The following is an 8,974-nucleotide window of genomic DNA, read 5'->3' as shown; positions in this document are numbered from 1 at the left end:
AAACTGCTCCTGCAGTGCCACGGGGGCTGTAACCTCAAACGGGGCGTTGACCATCTCAGTAGTGGCAGTGAGTGTATCTGGGGTCGGCTCGGTGATTGCCTCCATCTTCTTGGAGCTCTATGTCTCGTGGGGATCAGCCTCCCGCGTCTGCTCCAATATCGGCAGATCTTTGCCTGGTTCTCCTTGGTCCATCATGAAACTGACGAATACTAGGAGACCACTGAAAGGAAAACACAATCGCAATGATAATGAAACAAAAAAGAGAGTGAGGATCGGTTACTGCTTTGCAAAAGTTCTTTTTTTTCTCTGAACGAAAATATACCAACATCACGGATCCGCTTACCTTCCGTTCGTTCGGAGAGAAGAACAGTGGCAGATGCGAGTGTTGCCTTTCTTGAAGACGGTGAGGGAGAAGGGGATTCAGCGAAGAGTGAAATGATGGTTGCTTCGTCCGTCAAACTTAGACTGCGGGGAGGTGGGTTTTGTGATACGACGGCTTGTTACTGCCGCGCTACGACCGGGGTGACTCTCCGCCTACATACTGCCTTCTAATTTGGTGGATGGCATTTGGGCCCGCGTGCTGCATGGTCCGCATGTCGGTGAACAAAAGTATAACGGCATTCAGTAGAGGGAGACGTTTCAATGACCTAGGAGGAGCCAGAAGCGGTAGAGTGTCCCCAATGTACTACTAGTAATTGTTTTTTGGGTAGCTGTAGAGTGTCTCCACTGTACTAGTATTAATTGTTTCTCTGGGCCCAAGACAAAATAGCCCATCCACACTAGTAAATAGTAAAATCAATTCAAAAGACCATATATTTACTGAATTGACGGATGGGTATGTCGAAGAGCAAAAAAGGAGTTTCAGGTGGGCAAAAGAGCTTCTGAACGTGCCGGGCTTCTATTTACAACATATTGTGGTCGTAATCCAGTAAATTTTACGACCCAGGATGTTCATTCTATGGACCTAACCGATCCATTTGACTGTGACTGCCGAAAACAGTGCTGGAGTTAGATGTTGTTGCCCTTTTCAATCTATTTTTTTGTCAACCTGATGAACAATTAACCCTCGTGCTTTTGTACAGTTTGTAAGCTGGAGTTAGATGTTCCTGCCCTTTTCAACTCAGCTGTGACTGTCATATTTTCTTTGAAACAAGGCAAATGGCTTGCCATTCGATTAATTTAGAGTGAAATATTGTAACAAATCCCAACCAAGGGAAATAACCTCACTCTCGTCGGCTGCTTGAGCTCACTGTGCATTACAGAAGCCAAGTGATTAGCCCCCACCAGCACCCACAAACTTATTTCGAACTAGCACATCAAATGGGCTGTCAATTTTCATAGGAAAGGCTGCATGACCGTGACAGATTTGGATTCTGACATTTGGGACCCGCGAGGAAATAGCCTATCCAAGGTGGTGTCGACTTACTAGCCAGTCAACAAACGATTCTGCCTACCACCATTGGATTGACATCCAACATCTCTCATGTATCTTCTATCTCTTGTCTTCTCCTTCCTCCAGCCGCCCAAACCAAACCACCCCGTCGGCTCCGCCTGCTCCCGCCTCCCATGGCTGGCTGCGCCTCCGCCGCCCTACCGTACGTACCCTCCAACGTTGGCCAGTCCCTCCCTCTATTCACCCACACGTCCTGTTATTCTCCGGCGACGTCAGCCCCAACACGCACCCGCGCCCGAACCAGTCAACCCTCATACTCCCCTCTGCCTGCGACTTGACCGGCGCATCTTCAACAGCTCCTGTTCGTTCCGTCCGAGGCCTCGCCGTCGTCCTCCGCCTTGCGGCCTTGGTTCACTCACCGTGCGCATGATGCCGCCCTCTTACATTGTCAACGTCGTCAACAACCAAGAGGAACAAGGAGATGACTGTACGTGGAGAGGATGATAGTAGGGACCCACCAGCGTCATGGCAGTACGCAAGCAAGTGCCTCTATAGTACAAGCCCAAAAATATGGTTCCTCCTAATGGTTGGACATCTGGGGCTCACGTCATTGTCAACGTAGTCAATAAACGAGAGAATTACACTATGAGTGGCTGACACCAGGGACCCATCAAGTCGCGCAGTTTTTTTGAGGAACAAGCAGTTGTTATTTATACTAGTTTTAGCGAAGGATCAGGGTAACAACGAGGCTGTGCGGGGGCTGTGGCCCATCTATCCAGGGTTTTATTTATGTTTACCACATCATGAGCCCAGTTGTATTTTTTTCTTGCTGAAAATGGCTAGCCCAGTTCTATTTTTTGAGAAATACCCAAACAAGGCCTACTTGCTTTATCGGCCCTGCTGGGCTGCAAATCTTTCAAGACGAGGAGAGTTTCATTTGGTTTGCCCAGAAATGGCTTGTACATTTTTAAAACACATCAAACCGGGAATTAGTTTCAATTTTTTTTCATTACAAGATCTTAAATTCCATTGGTTTTATGCGTGGACAATTTTTGGATTTTATATTTATATAAATTATTTTTCAAAATAGTGTGAATGTGAATCGATATTTCTGAATTAAAAATAGTTGACCGCACCGAAATATGCAAAATTTCGTATACTTTTTAACCGTGGCCACAATATGGGGTGTAATGCTAACAAAAAGAAGATGGGCTCCAAAAAAAACTTAAGAATTAGCAAATTAGCTGTACATTATTAGAAATAATGGCAGATGGGATGTATGATGTTTTCCATAGATTTGAGGCTGACTTGTGCGCCTACTACAGGTTGACGTGTATGCTTTCATAAAAAAATGTTGTCGCACACGCAACGCCCTATCAACTTAGTCAACACATGAGAGCAGTGACTGTTGGATGTCCATCCAACGGCTGTCATGCTTCTTCAATCTCTGCTCTTCATGCTCCAGCCGCTCAAACAAGTGCCGGTGGGACTGCTTGCTCCCTCCTCCCGTGGCCGGCTATGCTGTCGCGCAGGCCTCACAGCCCCACCGTACTCCCATCGCTGGCCTAGCCATCCCTCTACTCACCCACACATGCTGTTATTCTCCGGCGACGGCAGACAAACCAGTAAACCCTCGTACTCCTCCGCGTGGGAAACAACCACCGAGTATTCCCTGGCTCTGTGTCGTTCCCTACCTAGGCCTCGCCGTCATCCACCGCCCTGGTGCTCTCGGCGCGGCCTGGTCAACATGGTCAATGAACGACATCCATCGGAAGTGGACTGTACGTGGAGAGGCTAACAGCTGGGTCCACGGCCACACGCAAGGAAATGCCTCCTTATTATGCGCGAAATAATGATTCCTCCACCTGACAGCTAGGACCCACAGGAAGGGCCTCTGTATTTTGCGAAAAACGGTTCCTCCGTGGACAGGTCGGACTCACCAGCTATATCTTCGCACGCAAGGAAGTGCCTCCTTATTATGCCCAAAAAAATGAATACCCCCTGCTAGCTGGGACCCACCATATTGTTGGGCTGACTTGTGGGCCTACTAAGTTGACGGGGACGGAGGGCTTTGTCAACTTAGTCAATACTCCAGTGACCGTATGATGTCCATCCAACGGCCATAGTGCTTCTTCAACCTCTGGTCTTCTTGCTCCAGCCGCCCAAAGTAGTGCCGGTCGTGCCGCCTGCTCCTGCCTCCCGTGGCCGGCTGTGCTACCGTGGAGGCCTCACCGCCCCCATACTACTCCCACCACTGGCCAGGCCATCCCTCCACTCACCCACACCCCCTGTTATTCTGCGGTGACAGCAGCCTCACACTGCAGCCGAACCAGTGAACACTTGTACTCCTCTCCACATGGGCATCCATCCACTGCTGCGTCTTGCCCGGCTCCGCATCGTCCCCTTCCTAGGCCTCGCCGTCGTCCACCGCCCTAGTGCTCTCGGCACGGCGTGGTTAACGTGGTCAAGGAACGACTTCCATCGGACGTGGACTGTACATGGAGAGGCTGACAGCTGGGTCCAGGCAGCCGCAAGGAAGTGCCTCCTTATTACGCGGAAAATAATTATTCCTCCACTTGACAGCGGGGACCCACCGGACGGGCTGCCAGTATTTTGCGAAAAAATCGTTTCCCCCTGACTGCTCAGACCCACCGGACGGGCCACCGTATTTCGTGAAAAAAAGTTTCCCCCGCTGTCAGCTCGGACCCACCGGAAGTGCCTCCTTATTACGCACAAAAAAATGAATACTCCCCTGGCTAGCTGGGACCCACCTTGGTGGGAGGCTGACTTGTGGGCCTACTAAGTTGACGGGGACGAAGGGCTTTGTCAACTTAGTCAATATGAACGATTCTAACTCCAGTGACCGTACGATGTCCATCCAACGGTCGTAGTGCTTCTTCAACCTCTGGTCTTCTTGCTCCGGCCGCCCAAAGCAGCGCCGGTCGTGCCGCATGCTCTTGCCTCCCGTGGCAGGCTGTGCTGCCGCAGAGGCCTCACCACCCCCTACTATTCCCATTGCTGGCCAGGCCCTGCGGCGACGGCAGCCTCACACCGCAGCCGAACGAGTGAACCCTCGTACGCGTACTCCTCTCCCCGCGGGCTTCCACTGCCGCATCTTCCCCGGCTCCGCGTCGTCCCCTTCCTAGGCCTCGCCGTCGTCCACCGCCGTGGTGCTCTCCGCGTGGCGTGGTCAACGTGGTCAAGGAACGACTTCCATCGGAAGAGTACTGTACGTGGAGAGGCTGACAACTGGGTCCACGGCCACAGCCCAGTTTTTTTGTGATTTGCCAAGTAAGTCGCTTTGTCAGGCCTGTTGGGCTGCAAATCTTTCAAGACGAGGAGAGTTTTCATTCGGCTGGCCGAGAAAATGGCCCATCAGTAATGAGAAATGGGCTGTACATTTTTAAAACACATCAAACCGACAATTAGTTTCAAATATCTTTTTTTTCATTTCAAGATTTTAAATTACATTAATTTTTATGCGTGGAGAATTTGTTGGATTTATATTCATATACATTTATTTTTAAAATCAGTTTGAATGTGAGTCGAAATTTCCGGATTAAAAACAGTTTGGACCGCACCGAAATATGCAAAATTTCGTATAACTTTTTAACCATGGCCACAATATGGTCTGTAATGCTATCAGAAAAAATATGGGCTCCAAAAAAACCTTAAGAATTAGCAAATGGCCTGTAAATTATTAGAAATAATGGCAGATGGGCTGTATGCTGTTTTCCACAGATTTGAGCCTTTCCTAAAAAAGGTTGACGCACAAGCACTGACTGTTGGATGTCCATCCAACGGCTGTCGTGCTTCTCTGCTCTTCCTGCTCCAGCCACTCAAACAAGCACCGACGAGACTGCCTGCTCCCTCCTCCCCGCGGCCGGCTGTGCTGCCGCGCAGGCCTCACTGCCCCACCGTACTCCCATCGCTGGCCTAGCCATCCCTCTACTCACCCACACCCGCTGTTATTCTCCGGCGACGGCAGAGGAACCAGTAAACCCTCATACAGTCGTACTCCCCTCCGCGTGGGAAACAACTGCCGAGTCTTCCATGCCTCCGTGTCATCCCCTTCCTAGGCCTCGCCGTCATCCACCGCCGTGGTGCCACTACAAGAAATATGTCAACTTGTGACCTTGACTATTGGTCACTGAAAGGTCATTGTTTTTCATTTGTGACCTTTTTGTGACCAAAAACAGAAGGTCAAAAGCTGGCGGTCGTAAACTGAAATTAACGAAGGTCATAGACATTTATGACCAAAATATGCCTATTGTTTTGTTTTGGTCACTAACAGGCTCCCCAGGCCACGTAGGCATCCGACATGGCAATCTGATGTGGCACAAGAATCAGCCCGGTCCAATTCGATTTTCTACATGGGCCTAGCCCAACAATTCGGCCTTATTAATGTATTTTTTTCCTGTGCTTTTATTAGCTACATGGGTCTGACCCAGTAATTTGGCCCATGTATTTTTTAGGCAAGCCCTTTTAATATATGTATTTTATGTTAATTTCGGTTAGCTACATGGGCCTGGCCTACAATTTGGCCTTTTTATTTTCTAGCGCACAACATTTTGCAGTCAATTTATTTTTTATTTCCAGCTTTTTTCCCAGCTCCAGTTTACAAATGGGTCCCAAATGTCAGATTTTTCACAGCTTATTAATAAGCAATATATATGTATATATCAAACAGACAGAAGAGAGAAAGCATATGAAAATCTTCAAATAACAGCTAAAATAAGTTTATTACAATATGCTATACAAAACAGAACACGTGAAACTACAGACACTCATTCACATCACAACAACCAGTTTCCATACACTCATTCACATCACATCAACCAGTTTAACCATCGAATCTTGCATACCCAGGAACTTCCGCTTATGTGCAGACCTACAGGAAGGGCATCTCTCCAGCATCATCTCTCGTAACCTAAAAGAAGGAACATAAACCATCATTAGAATTTGCAACTTTTTGTCCTACCAAAATATTAATACTTGTTTAAAATAAAGGATTGATGGCAAAAATTATTTCCATAGCCGTTTGTTGGATACTGATGGTAGTTTGAGTAGGTAGGATGAATAGTTCAATGTGTTAAAGAACCAGGTGCATTTTTCTCTATAGCTAAACTAGGTATATAGTTCAAAGTCTGTTAAGCATGTGACACAAAACATTTTTTGTATTTCAGCATGATAGACCATAAACATAACTTGCTAATTGCAGGTTTACTAACTATAGGTCTTGTTATCGGCAACCAAAAGCATTAGGCGATGAAGAACAGTATATTTGCAATGCAATTCGTTAGCCAACCACCAGTATGATAGTCCATGTGGTATTACATCAGGGACAAGCCAACGGATAAGTACATATGACAAGAAACAAAAACAAAGAGGTCATACAACACATGGCACGTGCATATCTCCATGACACCAACCATGCAAGGAATGTACAAACAAGAAGTGCAACTTCAGCGTCTCATCATCGGTCATGATAGGTGTGCTGGTAGGTGGTTGACGAGCCTCCCTTCTTGTCATGCTTGGTCATGATCTGGATAGCGAAAAGAGGGAGGTTAGGAACATCACAATGACAGTACTGAGATCACTCAAGCAATCCTAATGATGCACGAACCTCACAATGTTGCCAACAAGGCAAGAACTTCCTTGATCTTATCCTTGATGTTCTCTAGCTCAGGTTGTTTCGCTGCAGCTCGATATTTGCTGAACCGTGTGTGTACATGCATCAGGGCATACATACAATGTTCAAGTTAATATTCTCAGCAAACTATGATGTAACCAAAATAATTACTTCAGGACTTAGGATAAAAATTGAGCTTAGACATGAAACTTTACAGCACTCATTTCAACCATGTTAGATAAACTTGAGGTAAATTAGCAATAAGGATATTGATTACAAGCTAGGTGAAATGCAAACAAAGTCCTATTATATTGATGGATCCCAACTTGTTTAAACTAGAACAGATCGTTCTACTTGTGCAATCTAGAAGTCTAAAAAGAGAGAAGTATGTTCATTCTCAGTTACACATTAACTAGAACAAAAATGAGATATTAACTAGAAAAGAAATAAGAGACACTAATATAAGCAAGAACTTTCAACAAGTACACATTAATTATTACATAGCATCTCTGGCACTGTTGTTGTTTGCATATTAAAACCAATAGTTGTCCGCTATGAAGCATCACTCGTTGACCAACATTAGTATGTCAGCTAGCAAAATCCTCATGTACTAACTTAGACAAATTTGACATACTAATGCTAGAGAAAATAATTGTTTGCACATCATCGTCCAGGACCTCCTACAGGATCATTTCACTCTAATCACCTACCTGACTAAACTAACAAGTGCTCAGATTACTGACAAAAACAAGTGGTAGTAGCTAAAAAAGTGGCAGTAGCTCAAAAACAAGCAGAACATCTCCCTGCTAGAACCAACCCAACCCAAACGAAACAACAGTAGCAAACCACACATGTAAAGAAAAAGCGACTATCTCTCAGGGGTTGTAGACGGTGGCAATGACACTGGTGTTGCCCATCCCGAACAGCGCCGACCCATCAGCCCCGGAGAAGACGCCGACCTCGCACTAGAGCTACCACAACTGGAAGGCAAGGCAACAAACGAGAAGAATCAGAGGTTGCTCTAACTAAATCTTGTTGCTCAAGATGAGATCATGTTGTTCCTCGGGAAGGGACAAAAAGATCACTCCCTGAAAGTGCTGGCACAATGCCGACAACCTGAAGAAGGGACGACCGATGCTCTCCTGCGACTTTGACATCCGTGTTCATATGTTGAAGGAGCTTGACAAGGACACCAGGCACCAACGACACCTTTGATGCAACTCCTTAAGTGCATTACTCTGCAAGGTTCAAAGAGATTCAGTAGTTAGATAAATAACATGAGTGTCTAAAGAATCAGAACCAAGCTAAGTTAGTTATCAATTCACTGCTAGCCAACCTGGCCGGCTGCCCCTCTTCAAAAGTGAAAGCCATGAACCCGGTTACAGTAATGGCTGTAGGGAAACCTGGGTCACAAGGAACTTAAAGCAGGAACCTCACAATAGCAAGACCGGCTGCATTTCCTAATATAACCGGTGAACCACAATAACAAGTGGATCAGCTATTGTTGCTTCCTATTTGAAACCATCAGCTATTTTTCTCCACGGTGTTATGTCAGAACTATCAACGAGACAACGAATCGAGGAAAACAGCATGATGGTATTCTAGCGCACAGAGTATATGTACAAGTATATATATAAGGATTCTAACACCACAACATTGACAACAGGAAGCATGATGATATAATAGACGACGACTCGAAGAAAACAACATGATGATATTCTAGCGCACAGAGTATATATACAATATATATACAAGTATTATAACACCACCATTGACAGTAGGAAGCTTAGGCAGAGACAAGTCCGCCAGTAGCGGTCGATGATGTTCTTAAAATAAACCGTGGCAAGCAGGCTCACGTCCTCGCGGCAGGACGAGCCCCTTGCGGAGATGATCTCCTCCAGAAGCACCAGATCAACAAGTCAGCGGGCTCGGACCCATAGCACCGCCCC

The sequence above is a fragment of the Triticum dicoccoides genome, chromosome 5A (genome assembly GCF_002162155.2).
Source record: "Triticum dicoccoides isolate Atlit2015 ecotype Zavitan chromosome 5A, WEW_v2.0, whole genome shotgun sequence".
Taxonomy (NCBI): Eukaryota; Viridiplantae; Streptophyta; class Magnoliopsida; order Poales; family Poaceae; genus Triticum; species Triticum dicoccoides.
Note: the sequence above shows the minus strand (reverse complement) of the source record.